Source organism: Peromyscus maniculatus, chromosome 10 (assembly GCF_049852395.1).
Source record: "Peromyscus maniculatus bairdii isolate BWxNUB_F1_BW_parent chromosome 10, HU_Pman_BW_mat_3.1, whole genome shotgun sequence".
In the NCBI taxonomy this organism is placed as follows: domain Eukaryota; kingdom Metazoa; phylum Chordata; class Mammalia; order Rodentia; family Cricetidae; genus Peromyscus; species Peromyscus maniculatus.
The window spans coordinates 10,303,945-10,323,530 of record NC_134861.1 but is presented as its reverse complement, the minus strand read 5'-3'; the positions used below and the strand labels follow the sequence as shown (position 1 = coordinate 10,323,530).

The following is a 19,586-nucleotide window of genomic DNA, read 5'->3' as shown; positions in this document are numbered from 1 at the left end:
ACAGTTCACAACCGCCTGTAACTCCAGCTCCAGGAGCTTGCCCTCTTCTGGCCTCCACAGACATTGCACTCATGTGTCCATATACACATAGAGACACACACAAAGATGCACAATTAAAAATAAAAAATAAATCTCTTTTTTAAAGATCTCAGAGGCAAGGTCTCATCAGAGAATGTGGGGGAGGTAAATGATGATAGAATATTTAACAACATGCATAGCATAACTTATTAATATGTAAATCAAAACCAAAGTTCCCTCTCATTGTCTAGTTAAAAATAAACTGCACTGGTGCTTACCAGTGCAATGTGAATAACAGAGCAAACTTCTCTTTAACTCAATCCCATAATTGCTAATTTAAAAATATTGATTGCCATGAGATTCATATAACATGCAAATTCCTGTCTGCTGCAGTTTGATTTTGAACCCCAGAAGCCCATGCATTGAAGGCTTGGTCTCCAGAGTAGAACTTCTGGGGGGCAGTGGAAGCCTTAAGATGTGGGGTCTGGGTGATTTCCTTGGTTATTAAAGGTGGTCCCTTGAAGGAGACTGTGGAACCCAGTTGGCTCTTTCTCTCTCTCTTTCTCTTTCACACTCTCTCTTTCCCTCTCCCTCTCTTGCTCTCTCCCTCCCCATTATCTTTCTCACCACCTCCTCTCTCTTCCTGACCATGACAGGAGTACTTTTCTTTCAAGCACCCATCGGGATGTGCTGCCTTCACTCTGCCCTGAAACACTGAGGCCCGTTACTTGTGGAACACACCCCCCCTAACAGTTTACAACATACCCTCTTCTTGGATTAAATGTCAAGGCACTTCATCACAGTGGTTGGAGTTGACTGAAACTATCTCGGCCATGTGTGAGCTTATTGTAATACAGTGATGTGAGTGTGTTTGTACTATTGTGTACCAGCCACCCCGTCCAGCGCCAGCGTTCTCCATTGCCATTGAACACTACTTATTCTCATCTCTCATCTCTACCTAGCTTGGGGAAACTGTCCTTCTGCCTTCTGTTTCTATTAATTTGACTATACTTATTTTCTCATATGAATGAAACAATACTATATATCTGTGGGGGTCCACAGAGGCTCTCTAATAAGGCCTTACTCAAGGTCAGAAAGTCTGAACTTGCTTTACCCAACAGGGCTGAATAATGGGGTGATTTGGCCAAAGGCATGGTTACCAGGTGTTTTGAAGGGTCTACACTTGGTTGTATGTGTGCTTTGATCTTTGAAGGGGGAGGTCTTTTGCCTCTCCCCTTGTTAGTGTATAAAAAGCCCATTAGAAATAAACTCAGGGCATCTGTGGTATTGACCCAGGGCTCTCCCGAAGCTATCCTGTGTCTCTGTCTTTTTCTTCATCTAAATCTATATTTCTTTCTATTATTTCTCAACTCCTCACTCTTCCATTCAATGGACCCTTCTATAGGTTGGGGATAAACTCCAACACTGAACCCGGACATTTATCTCCTTCAGTGACTGGCTTATTTCACTTGGCTTAATGTCCTCAAGGTGTGTTCATGTATTAGAGTTCCTTCTTTCAATGCTAAATAATATTCCATTGTATAAGTATTCCACACTCTGCTTATCCACTCACCTGTTGATAGCACTTGGGTTTCTGCCACCATTGACTATCACAACTAGCACTTCTATGAATGGAGGTATAAAAACATCTCTTTTACAACTTGCTTAAGATTCTTTGGGGGCAACTCTCTCTTCCCCTCCAGTTCCAGTCACCTAGTCTTATCCCCAGCTTTGTGATAGAACAGTTGCTACGGCCTCCCATTGCTCTTGACCCTCATACCCAGCAGATCACACATATCTTCTCTTACAGCCTTCTTCCACAACACCCTCCCAAAATTCCCCATGACACATGATAATCAAAATACTAAATGTGCAAAGCAAAGAAAGAATATTAAAAAGCAATACAGGATAAAGAAAAAATACCATATAAAGGCAGATCTACTAGAATAACACCAAACTTCAACAGAGACTCAAAAATCTAGAAGGGCCTGGCTGGATGTTCTACAAATCTTAGAGAATCAGAGATGCCAGCCCAACCTATTAAAACCAACAAAACTTTCTATCACAATAGATGGAGAAAAACCATGATAAAACCAAATTTAAGCAGTATCTGTCTACAAATCCAGCACTACAGAAGGCACTAGCAGGCAACCTTTAACCTGAAGAAATCAACCTCACCCAAAAGAACACAAGGAATGAATAATCTCAGACCAGGAAATCAAGAGGGGGGTAAAAAACCATACCCAAACAACAAAATAATGGGAATCAACAACACTTAACTCATTGATTACTCTCAACATCAATGGTCTCAATAAAAAGATCCAGACTAACAGATTGGATTTGAAAACAGGGTTCATTCTTCTGCTGCATCCAAAAAAACACACCTTAACATCAAGGATAGACATCACCTCAGGATAAAAGGGCATAAAAAATATTCCAAGCAAATGGACCCAACAACCAAGCCAGTGCAGTCATTTTAATATATGATAAAAATAGACATCAAACCAAAACTAATCTGAAGAGATAGGAAAGGACACTACATACTCATCAAAGGAAAACTCCACCAGGAGGCTATTGCAATTATAAATATCTATGCACCAAATACAAGGGCACCAAAGTTCATAAAAGAAACACTACTATAGCTAAAATTACATATTCACCCTCACAAAGCAGTAGTAGATGACTTCAACACCTCTCTCTTACCAATGGACAGGTCATCCTGATAAAAACTAAACAGAGAAATGCTGGAGCTAATTGACATCATAAACCAAACAGGCCTAACGGACATTTACAGAATATTTCACCCAAACACAAAAGAATATATCTTCTTCTCAGCACCTCATGGAACTTTCTCCAAAACTGACCACATACTGGGACACAAATCAAGTCTCAACAGATGCAATATACAGATACAATAAAATTGAAAAAACTCCCTATATTCTATCTGACCACTGCAGATTAAAGCTGGATATCAATAACAGGAAGCTTATGAACTCACAGAAACTGAACAACTCACTACTAAATGAAAAATGAGTCAAGAAAGAAATTAAAAACTTTTTAAAATTGAATAAAAATATAACACATCCAAACTTATGAGACACAATGAAGGCAGTTCCAAGAGGCAAGTTCATAGCACTAAGTGCCTACGTCTAATAAACATGGAAAAATCTCATATTAGTAATTTAACAGCACATATGAAAATTCTAAAACACAAAGAAGCATAGTCGGATGTTTCTCAGGTCCCACCAAGCCCCCACAGTTCTATGGTCCCCTTATAGAATAATCACTCTGAAGCTTATATTAATTATAACTGCTCAGCCATTAGCTCAGGCTTATTACTGACTAGCTCTTACACTTAAATTAACCCATAATTCTTATCTATGTTTAGCCACATAGCTTGATACCTTTTCTCAGTTCTGCCTTGTCATCTTGCTTCCTCTGTATATGGCTGGTGAATCCTGACTCAGCCCTTTCTCTTCCCAGCATTCTCCTTGTCTGCCCGCCCTGCCTATACTTCCTGCCTGCCTACTGGCTAATTAACATTTTATTTATCAACCAATCAGAGCAACACATATTCACAGCATACAGAAAGACATCCTACAGCAAAGAAGAAATAAGACCCAAAAGGAGTAGACTGCAAGAAATAAACTCATGGCTGAAATCAATAAAATAGAAATAAAAAAATAAAAAGAATCAATGAAACAAAGAGTTATTTCTTTGAGAAAATTAATAACATTAATTTTAATTGGTCAGTTTAATTAAAAGGCAGAGAGATAAGATCCAAATGAACAAAATTAAAGGAGAAAAGGGGGACATAACAACAGACATAAGGAAATCCAGAGAATCATAAAATCTGTACTCCATCAAATTAAAAATCTAAAGGAAACAGATAGTTTTCTTGATATATGCCACATACCAAAGTTAAATCGAGAATAGATAAGCAATTTAAACAGAAATATAACCCCTAGTGAAATAGAAGCAGTAATTAAATAAATCTACCAACCAAATAGAGCCCAGGTCCAGATGATTTTAGTGCAGAATTCTACCAGACTTTTTAAAGAAGAATTAGCACCAAATCTCCTCAAATTATTCCACAAAATAGAGAAAAGGGAATGCTGCCCAAATCATTTTATGAGACTACAGTTACTTTGATAGCCAAATCATATAAAGACTCAACAAAAAGAAACACAGACCAATTTCTCTTTTGCACATAGATGTTAAAATACTTGTAAACCAAATACAAGAACACATCAAAAAGATCATCCATCGTGATCAAGTTGGCTTCATCCCAGAGATGGAGGATTGTTTAACATACACAAATTGATAAAAATAATCCACCATAAAAATGAACTGAAAGGCAAAAGCCACATGATGATTTCATTAGATGCAATTTACATCGAGCCCAAAGCCAACATCATAGAGACAAGCTCAAAGCATTTCTATTAAAATCAGCAAGAAGACAAGGCTGTCCACTCTCTCCATACCTATTCAATATAGTACTAGCAGCCTTAGCTAGGGAAATAAGACAACTGAAAGTGATCAAGGGATACACATAAGAAGAGAAGAAGTCAATATACCCTTATTTGCAGGTGATATTATTGTATACATAAGTGGCCCTAAAAATTCCACCAGAAAACTCCTACAGCCAATAAACACTTTCAACAAAGTAGCATGATGTAAAATTAATACAGCAAAACCAGTAGTTTTTTTTATATATACAAATGATAGACTGAGAAAAAAAATCAGAGAAACAATGCCCCCCCCCAAAAAAAATATCTTGGGATAACTCTAACCAAGCAAGTGAAAAATTATATGATAAAAAACTTTAAGACATTGAAGAAAGAAACTGAAGAAGATATCAGAAGATGGAAAGATTTCCCATGTTCATGAGGATTAATATAATAAAAATGGCCATTTTACCAAAAGCAATCTACAGATTGAATAAAATCCCCATTAAATTTTAACACAATTCTTCACAGAACTTGAAAAGACAATTTCAAGCTTCATATGCAAACATACAAACAACAACAAAACCCCAAGATATCTAAAATAATCCTAAATAATAAAAGAACTGCTAGAGGTATCATTCATTAACCCTGATCTCAAATTGTACTAGAGCTATAGTACAATTATATAGTTAAAAAAATAGCATGTTATTAGCACAAAAACAGATATGTTGATCAATGGAATTGAATAGAAGACCTAGACATAAGTCCACACACCTATGGACACCAGATTTTTGATTAAAAAAAAAAACCACTGGGGGTCGGGGAGGGAGACAGCATCTTCAACAAATGGTGCTGGTCAAACTGCATGGCTGCATGTAGAAGAATCCATGCAGAACCATACCTATCACCCTGCATAGAACTCAACTTCCACTGAGTCACAGACCTCAACATGAAACCAGATACACTGGATACGATAGAAGAGAAAGTGAGGAATAGCCCTGAACTCTTTGGCAAAGGAAAAACCTTTCTGACCAGAACACACACTGTTAGCACAGGCACTAAGAGCAATAATTAGGACCCCATGAAACTGAAAAGCTTCTATATGGCAATGGACGCTGTCATTCAGACAAAGTGTCAGGCTACAAAGTGGGAAAAGATTTTACCAACTACACATCTGATAGAGATCTAGTATCTAAAGTATATAAAGAATTGGAAATACTGGACATCAAGAAAACGACCCAATTTTTAAATGGGGTACAGATATAAACAAAGAATTCTCAAAAGAGGAAACACAAATAGCCGAAAAGCTCTTAAATGTTCAACATCCTTAGCCATCAGAGAAAGGCAAATCAAATTACTTTGAGATTTCATCACTAATCAGAATGGCAAAGATGTATTAAACAAACGACAGCTCATGCTGGCAAGGGTGTGGAGTAAGTTGAACACTCATCCATCGCTGATGGGAGTGTGAACTTGTACATCCACTATGGAAAACCATGTGAAGATTCCACAAGAAGCTAGAAATAGATCTACCACAAGTTGTACCACTCTTCATCATCTACCCAAAGGACACTTCATTATACTAAAGACACCTGCTCAACTATGTTCATTGCTGCTCTATTCATAATTGGAAACAGCCTAGATGTCCATCAATGGATGAATGGACAAAAAAAATCCATTTATACAATGGAATGTTACTCAGCTGTTTTAAAAAATCAGGAATCCGAAGGTAAATGGATGGAGCTGGGAAAAAAAATCATTCTAAATGGAGCATCTGAGTGGGTTACTATTGGTATGATAAAATACCATGACCAAAAGCAAGATGGGTAGGAAAGGGTTTATTTGGCTTACACTTCCACATTGTAGTCCATCACTGAAGGAAGTCAGGACAGGAATTCAAACAGGGAAGGAACCTGGAGACAGAAGCTGATGCCGAGGCCATGGAGGGATGCTGCTTACTGACTTGCTCCACATGGCTTGTTCAGCCTGCTTTCTTATAGAACCCAGGACCACTAGCCCAGGGATGGCCCCACCCACAATGGACTGAGCACTCTCCCATCAATCACTAATTAAGAAAATACCCGACAGGCTTGGCTGCAGCCTGATATTATGAAGGCATTTTCTTAATTGAGGCTCCCTACTCACAGATAGCTTTAGCTTGTATCATGTTGACATAAAATTATCCAGTACAGTGAGGTAAGCAAGACCCAGAAAGACAAATATGGTATGTATTCACTTATATGTGGATGTTAGATAGTAAGTTTTTGATCAACAAGCTAAAATCCATATAACCACAGAGGTTAGGTAAAGAGTGAGGGAATGGGGGTGGGGGAGGGATGGACCTCCCTAGGAAGGGGAAATAGAACAGATAGTTATAGATGGAGGGGGACAAGGGAATGAGAGGATTAAAAGGGAAAGGGGCGGGAAGCAGGGTGTGAGAGAGGAAATATGGGGAGGGGTAGCTAAAACTAAGGTCCATTTGAGGGGTCATATGGGAAATTAATACAGTAGAATCTTCCTAATACATATATACACATATAAAGGCAATCTAAATGAAATTGCCAAATAATGGGGTAGAAGGAGCCCCAGCTGGACATCTCTTATCACCAAACAAAGTGTCCAGTGTTGGGAATGGGTTACATCTAATAGAGTTGTTGGCCAAAGGGGTCCACCCTATGGGCACGCCCAAACAACCCAGGCTATTGGTTGCTCTTCACAAACTAACAGCAAGGCCCTGTTTCTGAAGACAACACCATTGAACGTGGAGGAGTAAAGCCGGTGCCTACCTAGAGACTTCACCCTTGTGGACCAGTGTTTATGGTACAGGATGGTACTCTGCATGCTGCCAGAGGAGAAAGGCAAACACCAACCTAGCCACGAAGTCTTCCTTTGTACAGTAATGACCTGTCTGCATGATTTGCTACCGTAATAGTGCCACAAAGCTTTTGGGAGCAACCAACCACTATCTGATTGGATTTAAGGCCCATTCCATGAGATGGAAACCATACCCAAAACTGCTCCTACTCCCATGGCCAAGAACCAGAGACCAGATAGGCCAAGGGGCCTAGTGGGAAACCAAACACTCCTGTTCTGCTAAAGGAACATAGCACTAAAATGACTCCTAATGGCATTCTGCTGTACTCACAGATCAGTGTCTTGCTCAGCCATCACCAGAGAAGCTTCCTCCTGCAATAGATGAGAACAAATACAAAGCCCACAGCTGAACAATGTGCACAGAGTGAGAGGCCCTGGAACACTCAGTCCTAAATTGGATGTCTCCATCAAATCCTTCCCCCCAGGGTTCAGGGAGCTCTTCAGAAGAGGAGGCAGAAAGGTTATAAGAGCCAGTAGGCTTGAGGAAAGCCAAGGAAACAAGGCCTTCTAACACAACAGAACCAACACACACGTGAACTCACAGAGACTGTGGCAGCATGCAAAAAGCCTGCATGGGTCTGCATCCGATGGGGTCTCAGCACTGAGAGTGGGACCCACGGCCCATCTCCTTAACCCAGAAACACTGTCCAGTTGATAACAATGAAAAATCAGTTATCTCCAACAGCCTCACTGGGAAAACAAACCATTCTTAAGGGCAGGCCCCACATCCAGCAGTAGGTGGCCAACACAAAATAACTCAACGACCTCTTTGGAGGGTCGTTGTCTCGTAAGATTTTGACAGGGCTGTTTTTTAACTGTCCAGGTCCTTTGTGTGTTTATTATGGCTTCCAGTTTTGTGCTTTTAGGGGATTCCTGTGTGTACAAACATGTATGTCTCTTTGACTACATGAGCATCTTATGCTTTTTTCTTGGCTCATTTTCTTCTGTTTGTGTGTGTGTGTTTCCTATTCTGGTTTGTTTTTGTTTTATGTCGTCTTGATGCCTATTTGTTTTCTAACAAGAGACAGAAAGGGTATGGATTCTAGCGAGAGGGGAGACGGGAGGGAATCTTGGAGGAGTTGGAGGAGGGGAATCATAATCAGAATATATTGTATGAAAAAAATCCATTTTCAATAAAAGAAATAAGAAGAAGTTGTCTGGGGTATATACAAAGAAGTTTAATCACCGAGTCTGTGGTGATTCCAGTTTTAATTTTTGAGTAGCACTTGCATTGTTTTTCAAAATGACCTCTGTGTTTTATTTCCCCATCAACAACGCACAGGGATTCTGCTTTCTCCATCTCTCCACTCACATTTGTAGCCTTTTAAATGTTTGGTTTTCTTGTATACTTTGTGTGTGTGTGGTGTGTGTGTGTGTGTGTGTGTGTGTGTGTGTGTGCACATGTATGCATGAATGCATGATCACATGCATGCCACAGTGCCACGGCAAACATGTGGAGGTCAGAAGACAACTTTTGGGATTCAGTTCTCTCCTTCTACCATGTGGGTCCCAGGGACTGAACTTGGATTGGCAGGTGTGGTGGCAATCACCTTTATCCAGACACTCAGCCATTTTGGCAGCCCATTTGTTGTTGTTGTTGATGTAATAGTAGACACTGTAATAGGTGACAAGTGGCACCACCTTGTGGTTTCTAACTTAACAACAAAACAATGTTTGAATAAAGAAGTTATGTTTCCATTGATGGATCTCTCATAAAGCCAAAGGATGCCGTAGTTTGATGTGGTGTTTGTGTCCACCTGTCACCAACCCCCTCCCATTCAGCCACTAGGTGACTTGTGCTCGCGGCTGGTAGGAAGCTAAACAATGACGAAATTGTTTCTGACACCAAGTTGTGTCTCTGCATCAATTGAGTCACAGTCACACTGAAAATGGCGTGCTGGATGAGACAGCCAGGTTTCAGAAGACAAGTTCTGCAGCATCTCACATCTCCGTGGCTCTCGGGAGACTCAGAAGCAGAGAGAGCACAGCCAGAGGCCGGCTGGTGGGTGCTGGGAGAAAGGTTGGTCACACAAATGTCAACTGCAGCAGGAATGAGTTGAGTGTTGTCCAGCAGGACATGGTTAGCTCTGTGGGGCTTGCGGAGGGCGGGGGAGGCTAGAACATGACTGGGGACAGCCCAGAGGAATTTGAGGGCACATTTGCCTATAAAGTCTATCCTGAAAAGACTGTTATTCACCATTCCATATCAAAATAGTCCCTCCCTGGCACCCACAGTGACACCCGCAATATCGAGATATTTCATGATCTGTTTAGGAAATTTTTGTTATTAGAGGCTTAGCAAAATGGGAACTAATTGTCTGACCTGAAATGCTCATGACTCTCCCAGTTGGAGTCACCAACCAAGGACAATTAAAGGTCAACAGGAAATAATACATGAAAAGGAGAAAGGAATCCTGGTCTGTGGCATGTACTCACCAATTATGTTGGGTCATCATCCTAGTTTTGGGAACTGAAAGTTTCTGTTGCTAAAAAATAAGCAAAAATCCACAAAGATAATTCCACAATGGACTACTGGCAATGGTCGAGAGAAAGCCTGAGCTACCTACTCTGGTGATTGGATGGCCAAACACCCTAATTGTCATGATAGAACCCTTATCCAGTGACTGATGGAAGCAGATGCAGAGATCCACGGCCAAGCCCCAGGTGGAGCTCCAGGATTCCAGTCAGTGAGAGAGAGGAGGGATTATATGAGCTAGAAATATTGAGACCATGATTGGAAAAAGCACAGGGACAAACTAGCAGAAACACATGAACTATGAACCAATAGCTGAGGAGCCCCCATGGAACTGGATCAGGCCCTATGGATAAGTTGATTAGTTTGATCTGTTTGGGAGGTATCCAGGCAGTGGGACCAGGTCCTGTACTCAGTGCATGAGCTGGCTTCTTGGAACCTAGGGCCTATGCTGAGACGTTTTACTCAGCCTTGGTGCAGAGAGGAGGGTACTGGACCTGCCTCAACTGAATCTACCAGGCTGAGCTGAATCCCCAGGGGAGACCTTGCCTTGGAAGAGGTGGGAATAGGGGCGGGGAGATTGGGGGGGAAGCCTGGGGGGTGTGAGGAGGGAGGACAGGGGAATCCATGGCTGGTATGTAAAATTAAATTAATTATAAAATAAAATAATAATTAAAAAATTAACAAGGATGTTAATAAGAGGTGTACCTTTTAAGAAGTCACCTGTGGGCTGTGTTATGCAGATAGCGTCTCTGCAGTGTCCCCTGGGCGGCCAGGGAAGAGTACTCTTCTTCCAGGGAGGAGCTTGGTGAGGATCTCCACATACTGGGTTTCTCTGGCAGTAGTGTCTTCCCACACCATCCTCAGCTGCCCCACACATTCTTCAGCAAGAAGAACACGCAGGCGTCCTTTAAAGACTTGTGAGATCTAGATCCAGACTGTGTCTGGCTTGTCTGCTTGGGCCTTCCAGGTCCCTTGTAGGTGGCATGCTTATTATCTCTGTGTCCTCGCAGAGGTAAAGGGCAGACCCTGAGTCTGTACAGAGTCCTCATACCTTCCAGAGCCCATGGGGGAGCCCCCACGCTTCTGCCTTCCACCAACCACATATCCACAGCACAGCCATGAGGTCTGTGCCTTCAGACAGCCCTCATGCCTGGGATCTGCTGGAACACACCCTGTCTGTCCCAGCAGCCAAAGAGAGTGCCTGCCTTCTTCCATCAGACAAACTAGAAATGTTTTGCAATGTTTCCTTTATTCTTAAGTTGTCAGTAGGGGGAAAAGTACTGCTTACAGTGAGGTTCACTCTTCTGTGACCCGGTGACTTGGGCCCAGGATCCCCCTTCACCTGGGTGTTCAAATTAAGTCAAATACACTACATCCTGTTCAGTATGAAATGCCCTAAGCAGGGTTTTTGCAGAGCTATTGAGATACCTACAAATCTTCCCAGTCCCCGTGGGTTCTGAGATACCAAGAACGCACAAAATGAGGACCCATGTATACCACCACCTAGTATGCAGGAAAGGATTTCTGCTATGCCCTGTCCCCAGCAGGACTATCACAGGCATGAAGGAAATGAGTCACATGCTGCCGACCACACTTCATGTGGCTAGAGGTCCTTCCCTGGCAGATGCTGCTTCCTCTAGGCACAGCTTACTACAACTGGGTATCAGGCACAGGAAAGTTGAGTAATAAATACACTCATCTACACAAACAAGCACTGAAAACCCCACATGTACATATCACCAGAGATGTGCACACCACATACACAAGTGATCATGTGTGTGAACATGCCTGTATGCTCGAATGCATGTGCATGGGAGCATGGGCACGCACGCGCGCGTGCGCGCACATACACACACAATTCAGAATACAATATGACAGGGCATTCAAAGTAAGTAGCAACTTTTAAAGTATGAAAATTTGTCAAGTACAGACTCTCAAGTTATTATATCAAAATTATTATCAAAATCATACCAAAATAGATGTTGGGATACAATTCAAACCCCTTTTAATATCCATCCCAGGCTCTGCACTTGTGAATATGGAAGCAGGCTCTTTACAGATAGAACCAAGTTAAGATGAGCACCCCCCCCAACCCCAAGCACGTGGGAGGTAGAGGCAGGCAGGCCTCTACCTCACTCTCTGTGAGTTCGAGGCCATCCTGGTCTACAGAGTGAGTTCCAGGTCAGACTCCAAAGCTACACAGAGAAACCCTGTCTCAAAAAAGAAAGAAAGAAAGGAAGGAAGGAAGGAAGGAAGGAAGGAAGGAAGGAAGGAAGGAAGGAAGGGAAAGAAAGAGAGAGAGAGAGAGAGAGAGAGAGAGAGAGAGAGAGAGAGAGAGAAGGAAAGGAAAGGAAAGGAAAGGAAAGGAAAGGAAAGGAAAGGAAAAAGGAAAGGAAAGGAAAAAGGAAAGGAAAAAGGAAAGGATGAGGCCCTACTCTGGTGACTGGCTTTATTATGAGGAGAAAGACTTGGAGCCACACAAGGCAGAAGCTGGGTGCTCACAGAGGCAGAGGGTGGAGAGGCACTCCACTGTGAGGAATGCCAAGGAGGCTGTAACTGCCAGAAGCTCAAAGGGGCGAAGCAGAAACCCTTCCCTGGAGCCTTTGGAGGGGGCAAAGCCCTGCCCATAAACTGACCTGGGCTTCCAGGCTCTATAACAGGAAGTCAAGTCCTGTTGTTTTTAGACACCCCATTTGGGGTAGTTGCTAGGGGAACCCTAGGAGACTTATATGGCATGCAGTGAAGACACTCAAGCATAGGATTTCCAAAAAAAAAGAAAAAAAAAAAAAGAGTAAGTCCAGGGCAGGGAGAGAAACGAGATCCGTGTCTGGTGTTCACCCATATCAGCACTGATGTCATTGTGATGTCTGAAACTCCAGCACTCGGCTCATCCCACTACTTAGGATTTTGAAATCCAGCCAAATGCCCTGGAAAGGCTCTTGGTGGCTCCATCTTCCCACAAGGGTCTTGTGAGGCCCAGGCAGATGGAACAGACACAGTCTGCATCACAAAGGTCTCGCCAAAGGTCTTTAGAAGGCACTGCTGTGTTTAACCGGTCCCCTAGGGGACCGTGCTGGTAGGGAAGGTACTGGCTCAGAGTCCTAGCCCCTCCCTGACTCCCCTTGCTATCCCTTTACCTGCAGAATGAGTCCCCAGATCCTCCCCAAAGCGAACTCAGGCAGCTCTGCCCAAGTGTCTAACTGCGCCTCTCCCTGCTTTCTGACTCTCTTGACAATTTTACCACAAGAAATTTGTACCGAGGGAAATGAGAATTAAAAAACCAGGGTGATTGCACATGCAAACCATGGTAGGAAATCAAAGGCAAGGCAGCCGAAATGTCTTTGTATTTACTGAGACTTGAAGTGTTTGTGACGCTTAATGGGATCCTGGCGAGTTGAAGGCACAGCCTTTGATACTTAAGCCTTATGAAAATTCATTTGTGCGCTCAGCAGACTCTGGGGAAATACCCTGATCTTTTTATGAGGTGAGCTTTATAGATCCTTGGCTGAGGAGACATGGTTTCCTTGTTCCCACAGACTTGGAACCAATGATGCATATGGATGGTTCTTTTTAAATGTCTTACTTAAGAGCGAAATGTTTTTCTCCTCTTGTATTGTTTCTGCACTGTATTTATCTGCTTTTCATTACTCTATTGGTATGCCTGTGGCAGGCCATTTTATTAAGAAAGAAGTTCATTTTACTCAGTTTCAGAGGCTGAAAGTCTAAATACGGCTCAAGCTGCATCAATGACATACATCAAGAACACATGTGTACTTCTCTGGGTGGCCTCCTGCCTTCTCTTTATAGTCACCCTAATGACCTAATTTAATCTTAGTCATTTTTCAAAATTCCCACCTGTCAACACTATAGGCTAAATTTTCGCCTTCTTGGAGCTGGGGATATAGCTCGGTGATAGGGCACTTGCCTGTCAAGTGGGAAGCCCTGGGTTCTATTCCCAACACTGCAAACCCAGAGGTTTCCATTCTCAACACTCCTGACCTCAGGGATTAAACTCCCGCATGCTCTACACCCTAATGTCACCCTTTCCTTTCAGGGTCTCTTTCATGCACAGAATAAAAAATGCAAACACTGGCATCATGAAACATCAGATGTTGCATGAAACACATGTCTAGATGCTCTGGGCTTCCATTAGGTCTCCTGTAAAGACAATTAAGGGATTCTTATAGAGCTGGAGGACAAAATGCCAGTGCAGCCCACGAACTGTTCATCTGCCCCAGGTTCGCCCACCTAAGCCTGGTCTTACTTTTCAAACAGGAAATGACCGGCTTTGTCTGCTTTCTCCTCCCATTAGACAAAAGAGGTGATGAAGGGCCAGTCGAGAGCAAATGGATACTTGAACTACTAGCTTTCCCCTGGCTTCTCACTGGAGGCTACATCTCAGAGCTGCTTGGAAGCTGCAAGGATTGGCAAAGGGCTGAGGAAGGCTAGGCCAAGTGTACCAGCCATCTGGAGCAGAAAGCTATTCCGGGCCTGATCTGAAGAGATGGGGAGCCGGCACCCTGGGCCTTGGAAGGGAAGGTGCTGCGAGGGGTGGGGTGGAGGCAAAGAACAACAGGATGCCGGAGGGTGACGGTGGCTTCACGGGCTGGCAGCAGTCGGGCACTCTGGGTGTGTAACCGGTGCTTGCTGGTTTCTGCAGAGATGTTCCTGAGAAGACACCAGCCACAGTAGCAGCTCCCTGTACCACATAACATAGCCCAGCCCTAGCCACCCAAGACACAAACAGCTGGTCCTCAGTGACAAGTGTGGTCCTTACACCATTAACCTGGAAGGAGCGACGGCGGGACTTGACTCCTCACTTAGAAGCCAATGGGGCCGTTCTGTCGCTGCAGTCTGTGGAAAAGGTCGTGTCTTCTTCTGTCCTTCTTCACCTTGCTTCCGATGCCTGGTGTCTCGTGCTTGACGATTTCTGTCATGAGAGGCATCTAGCAGCTTCTAATCTTCACTGAAGCCTTCCCTTCCCCAAGGACCTTGTGCTGATGCTTTCCATGTGTGCCCTGCATCATGTCTCTGGAGGAGCAGCTCCAGGAGAGCCATGTGTAGTCTTTCTGAATTAGTGTCTGGGGGTGATAGCATTTCATCCCAGTGGGTTTGGGATGAACTAGAAACACTGATTGGAAAATTCACTCACCCAAAAGAGTTAACAAAGAGGTGGCTAAGATACTTTCCAAAAGGAAGGTAATGAAGGAGTTCTCCTTTAAGACAACTAAATGATTAAAGCCTAAAACAGAAAACCATTTTCTTCTGGATAGCGTTTAAAGAGGCTCCATTATCTGGGTGTGTGTTGCTCATTGTTGACTTACAACACAGTAGCGTTGATCCGCCCCTTCCCTGTGTCTCAGTGTCCAGCTATAGGCAATGTCCTTGGCCCCCAGCTGGCTGAGGATGTCTACTGAGTGCCGCAAATGTGGTGTATCCAGATGTGTGTCTGTGGTCAATATGCAACTGCTATTTCCTCTGATTGTGTTGCAAACTCAACACATACTCACACCACTCCCGGACTCCACCTGTGTTCAAGTAGAGTTATTCCTACGTGCAGAGTGGAGAGAGGTCATTTGAGTTTCCCATTCCAGAACATTCATTTGTGTTTAGTTGTTCGGTACAAAACCTCTCTCCACACCTACCCTCCTGAGCAGGGTAGTCTCTCCATGACCAAGGAAAGCTTGAGAGGACTTCACTGAGACCTGATTCACACTTCCAAATGAGGAAGGAGGAACATGTTAACACCTTTTATGCCCCCTGACCAGGCATCACCACAGTCACTTTGTCCTTATGATACTCACTATGTGAAATGAGCACGCATTTGTTGAGTGGTCCACTTGGGTTCCATTTCTTGCAAGGTTGTGCCACATGGCAGCATGTAACAGGGCAGCATGTAACCAGGGTTTAGAGCCCTGGAGAGTAGTTTAGGCTTTTACCTAATGTTCTCTCAGACCCCAGGACCCATTAAAGATCCCCCATTACATCAGTCATCTTGCTTTCTCGGGCTCCTCTTGGCTGTACCAGGTGTTCAGATCTTCGTGCCTTTGATGGTCTTGACGAATGTGATTTTGATGACCTAGACAGACAGAGTCTGGCCAGGTATTTGTAGACTGTCTCTCAGGTGAGATTCGCCTGGGGCTTTCTCATGGTTGGACAAGGGTTATGGCTTATTAGGAGGAAAACCACAGAGGTAATCTGCCTGCCACCTCCCCATGTGACGTGAGGAGGCCCACTGTCACCATGTCATCATAAATGATGTCAGCCTTGATCTCCAGGTGGGATAATCCACTGCTGTGCAGCTCTGCCCTGTATCTCTTTCCAGACACCAGGTACGGTGCGTACTTGAGAAATGGAGAGGTGTGTTTTACTCCCGTGGGGTGGAGCAGTTACATGTTAATTGGGTACAGATTGTCCATTCTCCTTTTACTTATCTCTATCTTTATCATTAACTCGTAGTTCTACACTTATACTCTGAGCATCATTAACTTTCTTGCTCAGATAATCCCAGCTTTGACTTGTGAGCTTCCGATTGGCTCCTGTGTCTCTTTGCCTTGCTTCTGCTGTGTGTCTGCTTATCAGTCTCTGCATTCCCTTACTTTCCAGCACCACAAGATAGCCCCCCACTTCTTCCTGCTTATTCTCAGGGGAACCTGCTCTCCCAGGAGTTCTATTTCCTTTCATCCAAGAGTCACATTAGAGCCAAGAGCTAAGCATTGGGCTCCCTTGGGGTGGTCATCATTAAGGTACACAATATTTTGGGGAACACAATACCACCACATTTCCTCTCTTTTTGTCTAAAATTAAAGAAAGCTTATAACTAATACAAGAAAAACTATCTAATAAGTATATACAATATATACAGCCAAAAATCACATTAATGATGTCTAGTCCATTAACATTTGACAGATTCTAGGTCCTTTTAGAAGATGGAGCTAGGAATTGTGTACATACTGACACAAACACACACTGCTCTAATAGATATCTGTCTGTCACACCCAACGTTCACCCATCTGTGCACATGTTTGTTTGTTAGGCTGAAAGTGACTTCACATCCTGCCTCCAGAGCTCATCCTGGACCACACGCATCAGTCCAGCCTTTCCCCCACTTATCTATAAAGTGATGCTTAAAAGGGAGTCAATCATTCTAAGGGCGAGAAGCTTCTTTACAATCTAAAACCTCTTCCCAGATGACAGAGTCTCCTCATGTGCCAGGTACGCAACTGTGCTTTGAGTGACCTCACTCAAGTGCAGTCCTTCACTGCAAACAGGGTCATGGAGAGAAGCCCTCACTTCTGAGACTTACCTGCCTTCGGTCAGTCATATCCTCACCTTCCATGTTTAGTTAAAACTATAATCACTCCCCTGCTCAGTAGGTGCCCAAATTTTTTTTTTTAACTCTGTGATTTAATTTTTATTAAATGATAAAATATCTGATAATGTTTTGACTGTTGTCTCCACAGAATCAAACCCTAAATTTGGGGGGAAATTAAAATATTTTGTATAGTTTTTTTAAAGACTTGTTTTATTTTCAGTTACATGTATATGGGTGGGTATGTGCCCTTGAGTGTGGATGCTTACAGAGGCATCTGATCCCCTGGAGCTGGAGTTAAAGTAGCTGAGTAGTTGTGACCATGCTGAGATAACCACTGAGCCATCTCTCCAGAGCCTTGAGTGTTTTTTAATCTTAGGACCTTCCTGGTGATTTCCCAGATAGATACAAGAAAGTCACCAGGCGGTGGTGGCACACACCTTTAATCCCGGCACTCGGGAGGCAGAGACAGGTGGATCTCTGTGAGTTTGAGGCCAGCCTGGTCTACAGAGTGAGTTCCAGGACAGGCTCCAAAACTACACAGAGAAACCCTGTCACGAAAAACCAAAAAAAAAAAAAAAAAAAAGAAAGAAAAGAAAAGAAAAGAAAGAAAAAAAAGAAAGTCACAGAAGCTTGTGTATCTCTGACTGTATTGTATGTACTCTTACCTGAAGCCTGATTTTACTCCATTTTTGTGCCCTTGGACAACTATACCTGCTTCCTCATCCTCAAGATCTGAAGGCTGCTCTCTCTCTCTCTCTCTCTCTCTCTCTCTCTCTCTCTCTCTCTCTCTCTCTCTCTCTCAGGCTGAGTAGAGGTCCTCCACAAACAAGGAGACAAGTGTCAGAACCGCATGCAAAGTTAACTGCCCTGCCTCCGAGCCCTGGACGCACACCTGGGAGGTGGGTCTGACTTCCCTCAGACAACTGTCACATTGTTTCCCCAGGTGGCATCAAGATTTCCAGGACTCTTCCCGCCAGGAGCGGATGAATTCATGAGAGCTGATCCTGAGCCAAGATCTCGTGGAATCCTATGGCGCTGCTGGGGCTGGGCTGCTTGCCAAGAGAAACGGACTGGGGTCATCTATTTGGAATGCCACTGAACCTGTTTTCTGAAGGGTAAGGGGACGCCTCCTGCTTTTATGGGGCCATGTTCTTCCATTACTTAATGATACGCACTTCTGTGAAAGCTGGCACAGTGGGTTTAATGTCCTTCTCCCCAGGACGGAAGGAACTATGTCACACAGCCCTGGGCATAGCCTCCTGTGCTGTGGACTTTGCACTTTCTGTTGGGAATGACATGGAAGGTATTCCCCCAGAGTAAAAGTCTACATACTTTTCCTGTGGGTCTAACATTGGTTTCAGTAGAATCACGTGGTATTGAAGGGGTCAAGCTCGGAGCAGTCACAACACAGTCAATGGTCTCTCTGCTTGATAATTAACACAGAAGATTTACTATGGGACATAGGCTGGTGACAAGATCAAGTGCAGGTTATTCTGATTCAGCATCTGTGAGGGAGAGGGCAGAGGGCAATCCACACACATGCCGATGTAATTGTCTTTCAAAGTCATTTAATTGGTGACACAACATGAGGCCCCTGTAAAGACCAAATGAAATGCAAATATGTCACAACAAATGAATGGCTCTGGAGTTCCCCCAAGAGGACTTGTGATCTGTCCACCTCCATATCCCGCAGCTTCCCCATTGAGACTGCTGGAAGAGGACTCTAAGGGAGAACTCCAGCCCCTTTCTCAGGGACTGGCACAAGGGAAACAAGAGGAGTCTGTAGTACAAGCCCTATGGGGGTGGAGGGAAGTCTATCTTCTTCCCAAGCTTGGGACAATTAAGACTTCCTCACGACAGGAAGAAGGGGTTTCTGTGCACAGAGTGGGGCTTTAAGAGCATATGTTCATCTTTCTGCTCCAGGTTCAAGGTCAAGGTGGGCCAGGCCTGCCTCTTGCCCTTGAGGGAGTCTGGAGTAAATACAGAATGTAACCCACGCAAGGCCTACAGTAACCCCTCAGGTCCTCAAACAGAACCCTTCTGGGAGCCAGAAAGGAGGACTCGGGTGTGTGTGTACATACACACAAGGCATCTGTGATAGTGAGTGTGCTTGTGTGCAATGCGGTGTGAATGTGAGTGTGTACATCTGGAAATAGGAATACAAATGTGTGCCTGTGCATAGGAGTGTGCTTTCTGTGTGTTTGGGAAGATGCACGAGTGTGCATGCATGCCCTGACCAGGTCGGAATCGCCATGCACGTTGTAAGGACTTAAAGATCTTAATTCACTTTACTTCTTTTTCTGGAATTTTCCCATAAAATAGAATGACTCTTCCAACAAACTAAACAGGAAACTTGGTTTTGCAGGGAGAAATGGACTATGAGGAGAGGGGGGGAATGTAGAAACAAAGAATGAAAGTAGTTGGTCAACTCAATGTGAGAGTCTTTGAAGGTGGA

The 19,586-nt window shown here is 43.7% G+C and overlaps 1 pseudogene; it reads right to left on the bottom strand.

Annotated features, from left to right (window-relative positions):
* LOC102923577 (sarcoplasmic/endoplasmic reticulum calcium ATPase 2 pseudogene) overlaps nucleotides 1-17,155 on the bottom strand; it is a 28,145-nt pseudogene extending 10,990 nt beyond the window's left edge.
* Between the last annotated feature and the right edge of the window lie 2,431 nt (nucleotides 17,156-19,586).